We start from the raw sequence: 11,102 nt of genomic DNA, 5'->3' as shown, positions 1-11,102 counted from the left end.
TCCTCCTTTCACATTGAAGGATCCCCTCACACCGGCTATGCTGTGATATTGCCAGATAGAACCAGCCACCGAAGATGCAACAGACAGTCTTCACAATATGCAGAAATCGCCGCACTTCTAACTGCTGTGAAGGAAACCTCAGATAGACCCGTGAATATTTGGTCAGATAGTGCCTATGCTATAAACACCATGCTCTCCTTGCACCTATACCACAAAAATGACTATTGTATGATAGACGGTAAGGCCCTGGTCCATGGGACCTGGTTACACCTGCTCTGGTCAGACCTTAAACAGCGATCCCAGCCCTGCTTCATAGGAAAGGTAGCAGCCCATAGAAAAAGATGTCCACATAGTGAGGGAAATTCCAGAGCAGACAGAGCAGCCAAGAACACTGCGATTGATGGAGAGATAGAGGATATAGTTGTTGAGCCCTGCAATGCTGTTAGCAAGGCCTCCCCAACAGATCACCTAGTTTTAAAATCCCTGCAGCAGCAATACTGGTCATATGCTGTTGTAAGCGCCTGGCACGAGGAAGGCAGACCCCTTCCTCAAACAACAGCCTGGGCTCCCAATACCATACTAGCCACTGCCCCTGACTCAGATGAACAGTTGCTGATGTTCAAAAGAAAGCCAAATGCCAGCCCAGTGATGTGTGTTCCACCAGAGGTGGGTCAGGAACTGCTCTCCCTCTTTCACTCCCACCCCACAGCAGGGCAATATTCAGCCTTGGTAACCTTCTATAAGGTAGCATCCGCAGCTTGGTGGCCTTCCTTGAGGGAAACAATCAACCAATACGTGGCACGATGCCTACCGTGCCTGCAACACAATCCTCCTGCAAGCACTAACTGAGCCTTGCTTCAAAGCATTTCCCCACCTCAAGGGCTGTGGACTCACCTTCAGATAGACTTCATTGGGCCACTTCCACAGGCGCAAGACAATTTTCAGCATGCCCTAGTGGTGGTGGATCAATTCACTAAATGGATCAAAACATTCCCCTGCCACTCCAACACCACAATCACAGCAGCCAAAACACTATTGAATCATGTGTTTTGTAGGTGGGGAGAACCAGTACAAGTGGACAGCGATCAAGGTTCACACTTTATCGGTAAAAATTTTATCCACCTGCAGGAAATGTTGGGGATAAAACACAAATTACATATTGCTCACCACCCCCAGTAGTCCGGAGGGGTCGAAAGGGGGAACAGGACCCTCAAGTTAATTTTTTTTTAATTGTGCGCGGACCACCCCACTCAATGGGCTAACATGCTGCCAATGTGCTTAATGGCAATGAGGTCCACACCTCGTAGAACAACAGGGGTCTCCACATATCAGGCCATGACAGGGAGGCTCATGAGAACACCAGGCCAGCTAACACTGACAGGGATGAGTCCCCTGACAATGAAAACATGTAGTTCCAAGTGGCTGGAACAAGTGGTAGATCACACTGATTAGATCAATCGATTTGTGGCCACCAAATTGGGGAAGTCAAAAAGACAAATTAAAAGGTACTTTGACAAGAAAGTACGTCCCTTTGAATACGAGGTGGGAGACTCAGTAATGATTCCAAATTATGGGAAAAAGAAGCTGCCTTTGAGCCCAGGTGGTGGAGACCGCATAAGATTATAGACCGATTGAACCCCGCAGCTTATTTGATTTAGTTACCGGGGAAAAGTGCGTTAAGTACAAGAGTGGTTTCACATTAATCAGTTAAAAACTGCCAAAGAGTAAACACTGCACTGATCTTGTTTCCCACAGACTATGTTACGGATCCTCACGATTGTCAGGACGATACTGGCCACGACCGAAGCCGAGGGAAGATGGAGAAACGGGAGCTGCAGCATGACTCACGAACATCATCAATCATCAATGTGCTTCGAGAAGCGAAGGTGCACTGAAGATACGGGAAGGGGAGGATCTCCGCTGGAGATGTTATTGTACTATAGTAAATCCCCTACATGTGGCCCACACCTTACAAGGTGGGAACCAAGTCAGGCCATCCACTTTCTCTCTCTCTCTCTAAGTTTAAAACCTATTATCCAGCGGTCATCCACCTCACAGAAACATAAACAGCAGAGCTATCAGAACCCTTTCAATGTTTATATGTGAGCCCTGAGGAGATAAACCATATGAGGAGTCAATAAGGATATTTCCCCCTCAAGGTGGGGAGTCTGTAAGAATCAAAGTGTTTATTAATGATAAAATTGATTCTGTGTATGTATAAATGTTAAAAAATGAAATTATACGAAAAGACAGTTTTGAAAGAGACAAAATGGAAGCTCACAGACTTCCAGCATGAGATTTGCATATTGTCTTAATTGGAAAGCCATTTACCTAATCAAGGGATGGCACCGAGTCCTCCAGATAGACACATGGTTGAGGCAAGCCAATAAGGAACTGCCCTGGAGCCAAGATCCAATCCTGAGGCTTCCTGAGAAACAATGGCCGTAAGAGGTCTCAAAATTCAAGCCAAAGATTGCTCTGTCTCTTTTCTTAAGCACACGGCAAAAGACAAGACTCTCTATGGACAAAGGAGCGGGCCATGTGCTTTGCCAGAGGAAAGTGACATATATCTTTTTATAAATCATTTTTGTAACATTGTATCTGTTGTTACTAAGTCGATCCGTAGGCTAGTTGACCATTGCTGTTTCTCTGATAAGACGTGCATATGTGTGTTTAATAAACTATTCCGAATTGTTTTAAAAGAATCAGTCTTGCTGTCAATTTAATGCCAGAGATTTAGAAATCTTACAAGTCAGAGCATCCCCGGCCCTGTCTCTCTTGCGCTGTAAGGGGCAAGCAAAACTAAGCAAGCGGTATGTCAGAACTGCCATAGATTTTCAGAGCTGGAGTCTTCACAGGAGGAAGGAGAGAAAGAAACAAAAGCGAGATATTTGTGGGAGTGATGTATTTTGGCAGAGGCAGTATAATCTAAATGGTCCTATTTTGAGGGGGTGCATATTGACAAATCTCTGAAGGTGGCAGGACAACTTCATAAGGCAGTTAATAAAGTGTATGGGATATCGGCTTTAAAAATAGAAGGATTGAATACAAAAAGAAGGAATTCATGCTAAATGTTTACAAATCACTGGCTAGTCCTCAGCTGGAGTATTGTGTACAGTTCTGGGCATTGCACAGGAAGGATGTCAAGGCCTTGGAGAGGATGGAGGAAATTTACCAAGATGATACCAGGGATGAGGGAATTCAGTTATGTGGAGAGATTGGAGAAGCTGAGATTCTTCGTCTGAGAGCTGAGAATGTTAAGGGGAGACCTAATAGAGGCTCAAAATTATGAGGAGTTTTGACAGAGCAAGTAGGGAGAAACTATTTCCTCAGCCAAATGAGTTGGTAGCCAAAGGTCATAGATTTAAAATAATTGTCAAAATAACTACAGGGGAAATGAGAATTTTCTTTACACAGATAGATTGTAACATATGAAATGCATTACCCGAATGTGTGGAGGAATCTGATTCCCTAGTAACTTTCAAAAGGTAATTGGACATGTACTTGAAGATGACTAATTTGTAGGGTTATGGGGAAAAAGCCGAGGTGTGGGATTAAATTGGACAGCTCTTCCAAAGAGCCGGCACAGGCACGACAGGCCGAATAGCCTCCTCTGTGCACTAAGATTCTATGATTCCATGAGTCTTCACGTTTCTAATGTCTATGAAAAACCCATTTCCAGTGATGGAGAGAGAAAATCACAGAAAAGGAAGAAGTGGCCTGAGTAAATGTGGGTAGAAATTAGAAGCATGCTAAATGAAATTCTCCCGATTGGAACGAGAGCAGGAAGCAAAGCTATCTGGGCTATCTACTGTTAGGACACCTGCACCTGCCACAAGGCATAAGACTGGCACATCTGTGATCTCGAGCCCATTCCCACCACCTTCCAGGTAAGGGCAACCCATCTCCATTTCATCAGCCATCAATGAGGTGCTGGGCTACTCCAACACATGTCTGTAGACTCATGATTGCATTGTGGGTTTCCTTTCCCTTTATTTTTACCTGTCACATCTTAGGCCTTTTTCCCCTTCAGCCTGGAATTGAGCTGCTTTTTGGGCCTTTCAAAGATTGTAAGAATTTTTATCCTCTTATTTTTCCCAGTTCCCTTTAATTATATGCCTCTGTTAGTGATCCTAGTAATTTGAAATAGCCTAAATATTTTGACATAAAGTACCAAGAAATAGCAAATATAAATCAGTTAAAAATGTTAGCTTCTGCATTTAACTGCCTCGCTGCTCGTCTCCAGTTTTCATTCTCTGTCTATGGCCCCAAGTTTCCACATGATTTGCTCCTGATTTTTAGGAGCAACTGGTGTAGAACGGAGTATCTTAGAAATCGGAATTCTCGACATTTAGTTTGCTCCAGTTCTAGTCAGTTAGAACAGTTTCACTTTGGAACAGAATTTTTTTTCAAAAGGGGGCGTGTCCGGCCACTTACGCCTGTTTTCAAAGTTTCGGCAGTGAAAACTTACTCCAAACTAAATTAGAATGGAGTAAGTGAAGATTTTTGTACGCTCGAAAAAACCTTGTCTACACTTTAGAAAATCAGGCGTAGGTTACAAATTCGGTGTAGGGAACGAGGTGGAGGGGGGAGGGGGGGGGAAGGGAAGTCATTAAATTCTACAATCAATCCTTAGTTATACTTATACAAATATTATACAAATAAATCCAACCTGAATAAAAATTTATAAGCAAAGCAAAGATTAAATAAACCATGTTCCTACCTGTGTGAAAGTGCTTCAGGCAGGCCTTTCATGTTGGAGACAGGCAGCGGTGTGGCGTCAGTGTCTCGACGGCAGCGGCAGCAAGCTTCGAGCTGAGCTGCACTGCTTGAGGCAGGCCTTCATTCTCTTCGTGGCTGGCCGCGAAGAAGCAGCACCGGACGGACCCGAGGCCATTTGGCCATGAGATATCAGCGGCGTCAGTGGCTGGCCGGCAGCCGAAGAATCAGCAGCGGACCGACGTGAGGCCATTCGGCCATGTGATATCAGCGGCGTCAGTGGCTGGCCGGCAGCCGAAGAATCAGCAGCGGACCGACGTGAGGCCATTCGGCCATGTGATATCAGCGGCGTCAGTGGCTGGCCAGCAGCCGAAGAATCAACACCTGACACACGCAGCTCTTTATGGTGCTTGAGGCCATTCGGCCACGCTTTAGGGGCGGCGTCAGTGGCTCGACGGCAGCCGAAGATACAGCAGCAGCCTTCGAGCTGTGAGGGGGACTGAGGCCATTTGGACAGGGAGAGGCAGCCACATCGACAGTTTTATATTTAAATTTGCAGAATGGGTGCTGCATTGTCAACACCACGTATTATGCAATGGTTTGCCATCTTTGTTCTTGGTGGACGTTGATCCATTGCAAAGTTAAATTGGCACTCTTATTTCTCCAAACACACAGTCCTTACTTTGTATGCACCAATGCAGCACCGGCTCTGCAAGTTTAGCAGTGAAAAGCTGAACTCACTGATTTCTGCAGGTGATTTATTCAGCAGTGCTGCTAAAAGCACTCCCTCACACACAGAAATATCAAAAAAAATTAAATTACAAGCCTTTGCAGGGGTCCAAGAAACAAACCTTCATTTTTACTGCAGTATTTTAAAAAATGGCCGAGTGCCAATGTTTGTGTGAGACTGCGCATGCGCGCACGCTCCAACGCGCATGCGCAGGGTTGCCGGCACCACGAAGGCTAATTTAAATTGTACCCGCCCCCTGCTACTTAGAAAATCGGCGCGAGTGTTAGGCTCCGCCTCCTGTGCGAAGAGCGCGCCGCGCCAAGCAGACATCGAGCTCCAAGGAGCTCGAGAATATCGGACTTTTTTTTAGGCGCAGTTTTCGGCGCGAAAAACAGGCGCCCAGCTCGGAGGTGCGCCGTTTTCGCCGCGGCACGAAACTTGGGGCCTATAAATCTGTTTTTCTATTTATGTTCCACATTTTATCTTTCACTTTTCTTCTCTATCTGTATATCTAATGTTTACTCTCATTGTAACCTCTGTATCTCTGCTCGTCTTTTGCTCAGCAACATAAGCAATCCTAGGGGCTAGAAATTCAGCAACTTTCCATCCATTTACCGCCCATTTTACCATCCAAATACCGCTGGGAAACAGTTTACCGCCCAAATGACGGCCAAACTCAAAATTACCACCCAGTTACTGCCCTTCCATCGACAGTCAATTATCACCAGCAGGAAATGATACCACCCGCCCATTTTTTTAAATAGGTATTTCGACATCATACTTCGTGCAATGCCCAAGTACCGCCCCAAAATACCGTCGCCGGTAAATTCAGCAAATCGCCCATTTTTACCACCGGACTAAAATACCGCCCAGAAAACCTATGTCTTACCTGACCTTAACCCAATGGTAAGGCTGCCATTTTTTAAATCGGAGGATCTTGAGGAAAGGCTGTTTGAAGTTGGTGAGAGCATAAAAATGATTGTTGAGTAGATTTTAAGGGTGTTTGAATATATTGGAGAGAATCTGAGTGCATTGTGGTCAATTTAAAGGACATTTGTGGTTGTTTGAGGACATTGGAGGAATTTTGAGGACAATTTAGGACAGTGAAAGGAATGGGGCCTGTAATTGTGTCAATATTGCTGACTACTTATATGCTGCGGAATACAGCTGGAAGAAGTTTATTGAAGAGCATTATGTGTCCAATCAAAAAGGTCGCAGACTTCTGAGGTGGAGGAGGTCTTACCCCCAACGAATTTACAGGGAGAAGCGCTCATACCTGCACCTGTCCGATACACAGTTCGTTAGAAGACTCCACTTCGGAAAAGAGGTCATCAATGTGGTATGCCAGCTCATTTAGGCAGACCTGCAGCTTACCAGCACCATCAGGACCGCACTGCCCATTAAGGTGAAGGTGACTGCGGCACTTTCCTTCTATGCATCCGGCTCCTTTCAGACATCAGCTGGCGACATATGCTGCATCTCTCAGCATGCCACACATCGCTGCATTCGCCAGGTAACTGAAGCACTTTATGCATGCAGGATGGACTTTATAAACTTCCTAATGACCAGGGAGGCACAGAGTCAGAGGGCTCTGGGTTTTTCAAGAATTGCAAACTTCCCCAAGGTCCAGGGTGCCACAGAATGTATGCACATCACCCTGCGAGCACCTTTAGAGGAGCCAGACAGTCCCACCATGTCCAGGTCGACGTATCTGTCATGGAGCATACCTATCCTGCTGGATCAACCTCCGCGGATTCGGCACAGGGGCTGGAACACTCGGGGTTCGCTGCTGCAAGGTCCCACTACTTCCTCCGATCGGAACCCAGACAAAAGGGATCCCAACAAGGAAGATGTGGCCACAGGTAAAATAGACCCCTGAGTCTCCTCCACTACCTCCTGCACTTGTTGTTCACTGTCACCCCCGCAACAATAGCTTGAGGAGGGTCATCAGGATGAATGTACTCCTCTTCAGTGGAGCCCCCTTCAGAAATCCACACCTGATGGACGTAGTCGGATGTTCCAGTGGGTTGGACAGGTTGCTGCTCCTCCTGTGCAACTAGAAAACATAATGAGTGGTTAGTAGCAGGGGAGGGGAGGGGTCAAGGTGACATGAGTATGCTCACATTGCGCAGACTTATGCAGAGGAGCACCACTACTGCATTATATGTCACGAGAGACATTACATGAAATTAGCATAAACAAAATGGACAGAAACTACATGCATGACATTACATTTCGTGGTCCGAGCACTACATTACATTATTTGTACATTATATTGACAGAACATTAAATTACATGACCATAGCACAGCGAGAAAAACTTTTCTCTACAATCTCCTCTCTCTCCCTCCCTCCCTCCACTGCCACCGGATCAGCACCACCACAACTCTTTTGATTGGAGAAAAATAAACATTAACTCAAGTGCCCACTGATCTGGTGCGACACTCCAAACACTTTCAAACAAGTGCCCTTTTTTTTTGTGGTTTTTTTTTGTGTTTTTTTTTGGGCTCTAAAACCATAAATTTACAAGTGCCCCCTATAAAAGGGGAGGGGGACACTAAAACCGACAATTAAAACAAATTAAACTTTAAAACATATAAAATCTGGTTGCCGGGGGTAACAATGCAGTCCAGTCCCTCCGGCGCCCACCTCTCGCAGAAGGCCGCGAGCATATTGATGGACACCGCGTGCAAAGCCTACTGCACCTGGTATTCCCAGGCAGTCTCCCATCCAAGTACTAACCAGGCCTGACTCTGCTTAGTTTCCAAGATCAGACAAGATTGGGCGTTTTCAGACTAGTGTGGCCATCAGCACCACCACAGGTAGCCAAGCGTGATGCAGGCTGTTTTGAAAAACTGCTTAACTTATTTCAAATTCCAAAATTTAGAGTCTTTAGGTTGAATCTTTACTTTGAGGAGTGTGCGGGTTTGCAAGCAAGTGGGCAGTTTAAAGTGCTGAAATTGACAACGCATCGGGAAACCGGCTTCAACCTTTAACATGCTCGTTAGGCAGCCTGTGAGAGGCCCCTTTGGGAGAGGCAGGCGACCTAATTAAAGCAATTTATAGATCATTGAGAGGTTAGCAACAACCATTTTCACCTGATGTTGCAGATTTTACTGGCTGTCCACGGGATTCCTGGGCTTGTTGAACCTTACCAGTGAAAGTAAAGCGAGAGCACAGTGGCAATTGTGGGAGCTGAACAAATGACATTTTTTTTAAATCACAAATACACTCAACACACACCTGCTTCCTTGCTTCAGGGAAAGGCTCTTGCTGACACCACTTGTGCTAAGAGTTTGCTTTCAGGTGATTTCTACAACTTTGGAAGTGACTCTCACTACATTGGAGGATTGTGCTTCTGATCTCCATGTTACTTCTGTCATATATCAGATCAGCATAGATGCTGCTTCTGCTGTTTCACCTTGGATCTCAAATGCAGACCAAGATGAGCCCCAGTAGCAACAACACCAGTAACACCAGCAGCAGCAGCAGCCTTCTCCTCACTGAACTCCACTCCACAGGAGAGATGAGATGAGCAGAGGGGTGCATCTCACAGATGGCAATACTCCCAACACAGTATATATAGGCAGAGGATCAGCTTCCTGGACATGACCGAACAAGAGTGGCTCAGGAGGCTCAGGCTATCTCATCAGGTTGTGGCAGACATTTGTAGCTTGTTGGAACAAGGCCTGCTGCCCAGAGGACCTGTTGGACATACCTTACCAGTGGCTGTCAAAGTCACCACCACACTCAACTTCTTCACCTCAGGCCCCTTCCAGGGATCTGCAGCAGGCATTTGCAGGATCTCGCAGTTGGCCATCCACAAATGCATCACCCAAGTGACCGATGCCATGTTTGACAAGTCAGGCACTTATGTACACTTTGCCACTGATGAAGCCAGCCAGACTGAGTGGGCGCTCAGCTTTGTGGCTCTGGCTGGCTTCCTACAGGTGCAGGACGTCATCGACTGCACACATGTGGCCATCAAGGTATCCCTAGATCACCCAGGAGTGTTGTGAACCATAAGGGCTTCCACTCCATCAATGTACAGCTTGTCTGCAACCACAAAACGATCATCATGCATGTGTGTGCCAGATTCCCAGGGAGCTGGCTTGATTCATTCATCCTGTGTCAGTCCACCCTCCTTCAGCTCGTCACATCTCCAACAGACTTAGCAGCTGACTACTCAGAGACACGGGCTATCACTGAAGACATGGTTGATGACACCCTTGAGGAGGCCAAGCAATGAGGCCGAAGAAAACTACAATCAAAGCCACATCATGACCAGATGTGTAATAGAGTAATGCAATCGGGACGCTGACAATGCGCTTCAGATGCCTGGCCAGACCTGGAGGAGCCCTTTAATACACACGAGCCAGGGTTTCCAGAATGATCGTGGCATGCTGCGTTCTGCAGCAGATGCAGCAGCGAGGATTAGAACTGCAGGAGGGGCAAGGCGCAGAGCACAGACTCTCTTTGGAGGAGGAGCAGGAACCCAAATTGCACATGACACCATCAGCTCAGGAGGTCTGGGATGGCCTCATAATGGCACGATTTAATTAGGTTGCACCAGTGCACCCATATGGTTCCCAGATGCTGAACCAATTCCTGCCCCCAAACCAAAAAGCAGTCCTAAAATGACCATCCCATTCCTGTCACACACACCCATTGTTCGAGGTTAAGTAATGTCTTACCATTCACTCCAACTGACAAGGCCATTTGCCAGGCAGCAGGCAAAAATGGACAAAACGGGGAAATAGTGCAAAGAAATAATTTTATGTGGCTCAAAAAGTAAACTGAAACTTAAAAAGTAAACTGAAACTTAACAATCTAACATTTTATAACACACCCTTGCGCATCTACAATTGTTTTACCTTTCTCTTCCAACAACTCCTACATCGCACAACCGCTGTGGCTTCTGTAAAGTCCTGAACCCTCAGTACAGATTCACACGAGGCGTGTAGTGAAGTCAAGGTCACTCTGGACCTGCACCTTTATTTCACAGCTCTGGAATGCTGCACTTGCCTGAGACCTGTCCTTATATACCTGTCTCTTGCAAGTGCACCCCTGGTGGTAAGGTATGCTGGGGGTTACAGGTCATATCTTATTACAGTCATGTATAGCATGTTAGGATACAGTTATATATAATAATGTAAGATACACGACATCACCCTCCCCCAAGGTCTTATTGTCTTTATAGGTTCAGTCTCTCAGATGGTCTACGCTCTCGCGTGGAGCGTCTGAGTTGTGGTTCAGTTGTTTGCCTTGGTGTCTGTTTTTCTTTGGGTGTGGTTGCTGGTATCTCGCCTGGGCTGTCTGTTTCGATTGGTGTGATTGTTGTTGACTCGCCTGGGCTGTCTGTTGGGATTGTCCTTTCCTCAGGTTGTTCCCTCTGTCTGTCCACCAGGTGTGGTGCGAGTTCCGCATTGTAGTCTGCCTCCGGTTCCGCAGTGTTTTTTGGTAAATCTGCTTTTGACTTGGTCTACATGCCTCCGGCAGGTTTTGCCATTGTCCATTTGTACTACCAGTAGCCTGTTTCCTTCCTTGCCCGTTACTGTCCCTGCAAGCCATTTGGATCCCCTGCCATAGTTTAGTACAAACACTTTGTCTCCTATCTCATTCCATCTCCCCTTCGAATTTCTGTCATAGTACTC

The 11,102-nt window shown here is 46.3% G+C and overlaps 1 pseudogene; it reads right to left on the bottom strand.

Moving 5' to 3' along the window:
- Nucleotides 1-8,141: 8,141 nt before the first annotated feature.
- On the bottom strand, nt 8,142-8,260 carry LOC139264826 (5S ribosomal RNA; annotated as a pseudogene).
- Nucleotides 8,261-11,102: the final 2,842 nt, after the last annotated feature.

This window comes from Pristiophorus japonicus, chromosome 5 (genome assembly GCF_044704955.1).
Source record: "Pristiophorus japonicus isolate sPriJap1 chromosome 5, sPriJap1.hap1, whole genome shotgun sequence".
Classification (NCBI taxonomy): domain Eukaryota; kingdom Metazoa; phylum Chordata; class Chondrichthyes; family Pristiophoridae; genus Pristiophorus; species Pristiophorus japonicus.
This window is presented reverse-complemented; position numbering and strand designations above follow the sequence as displayed.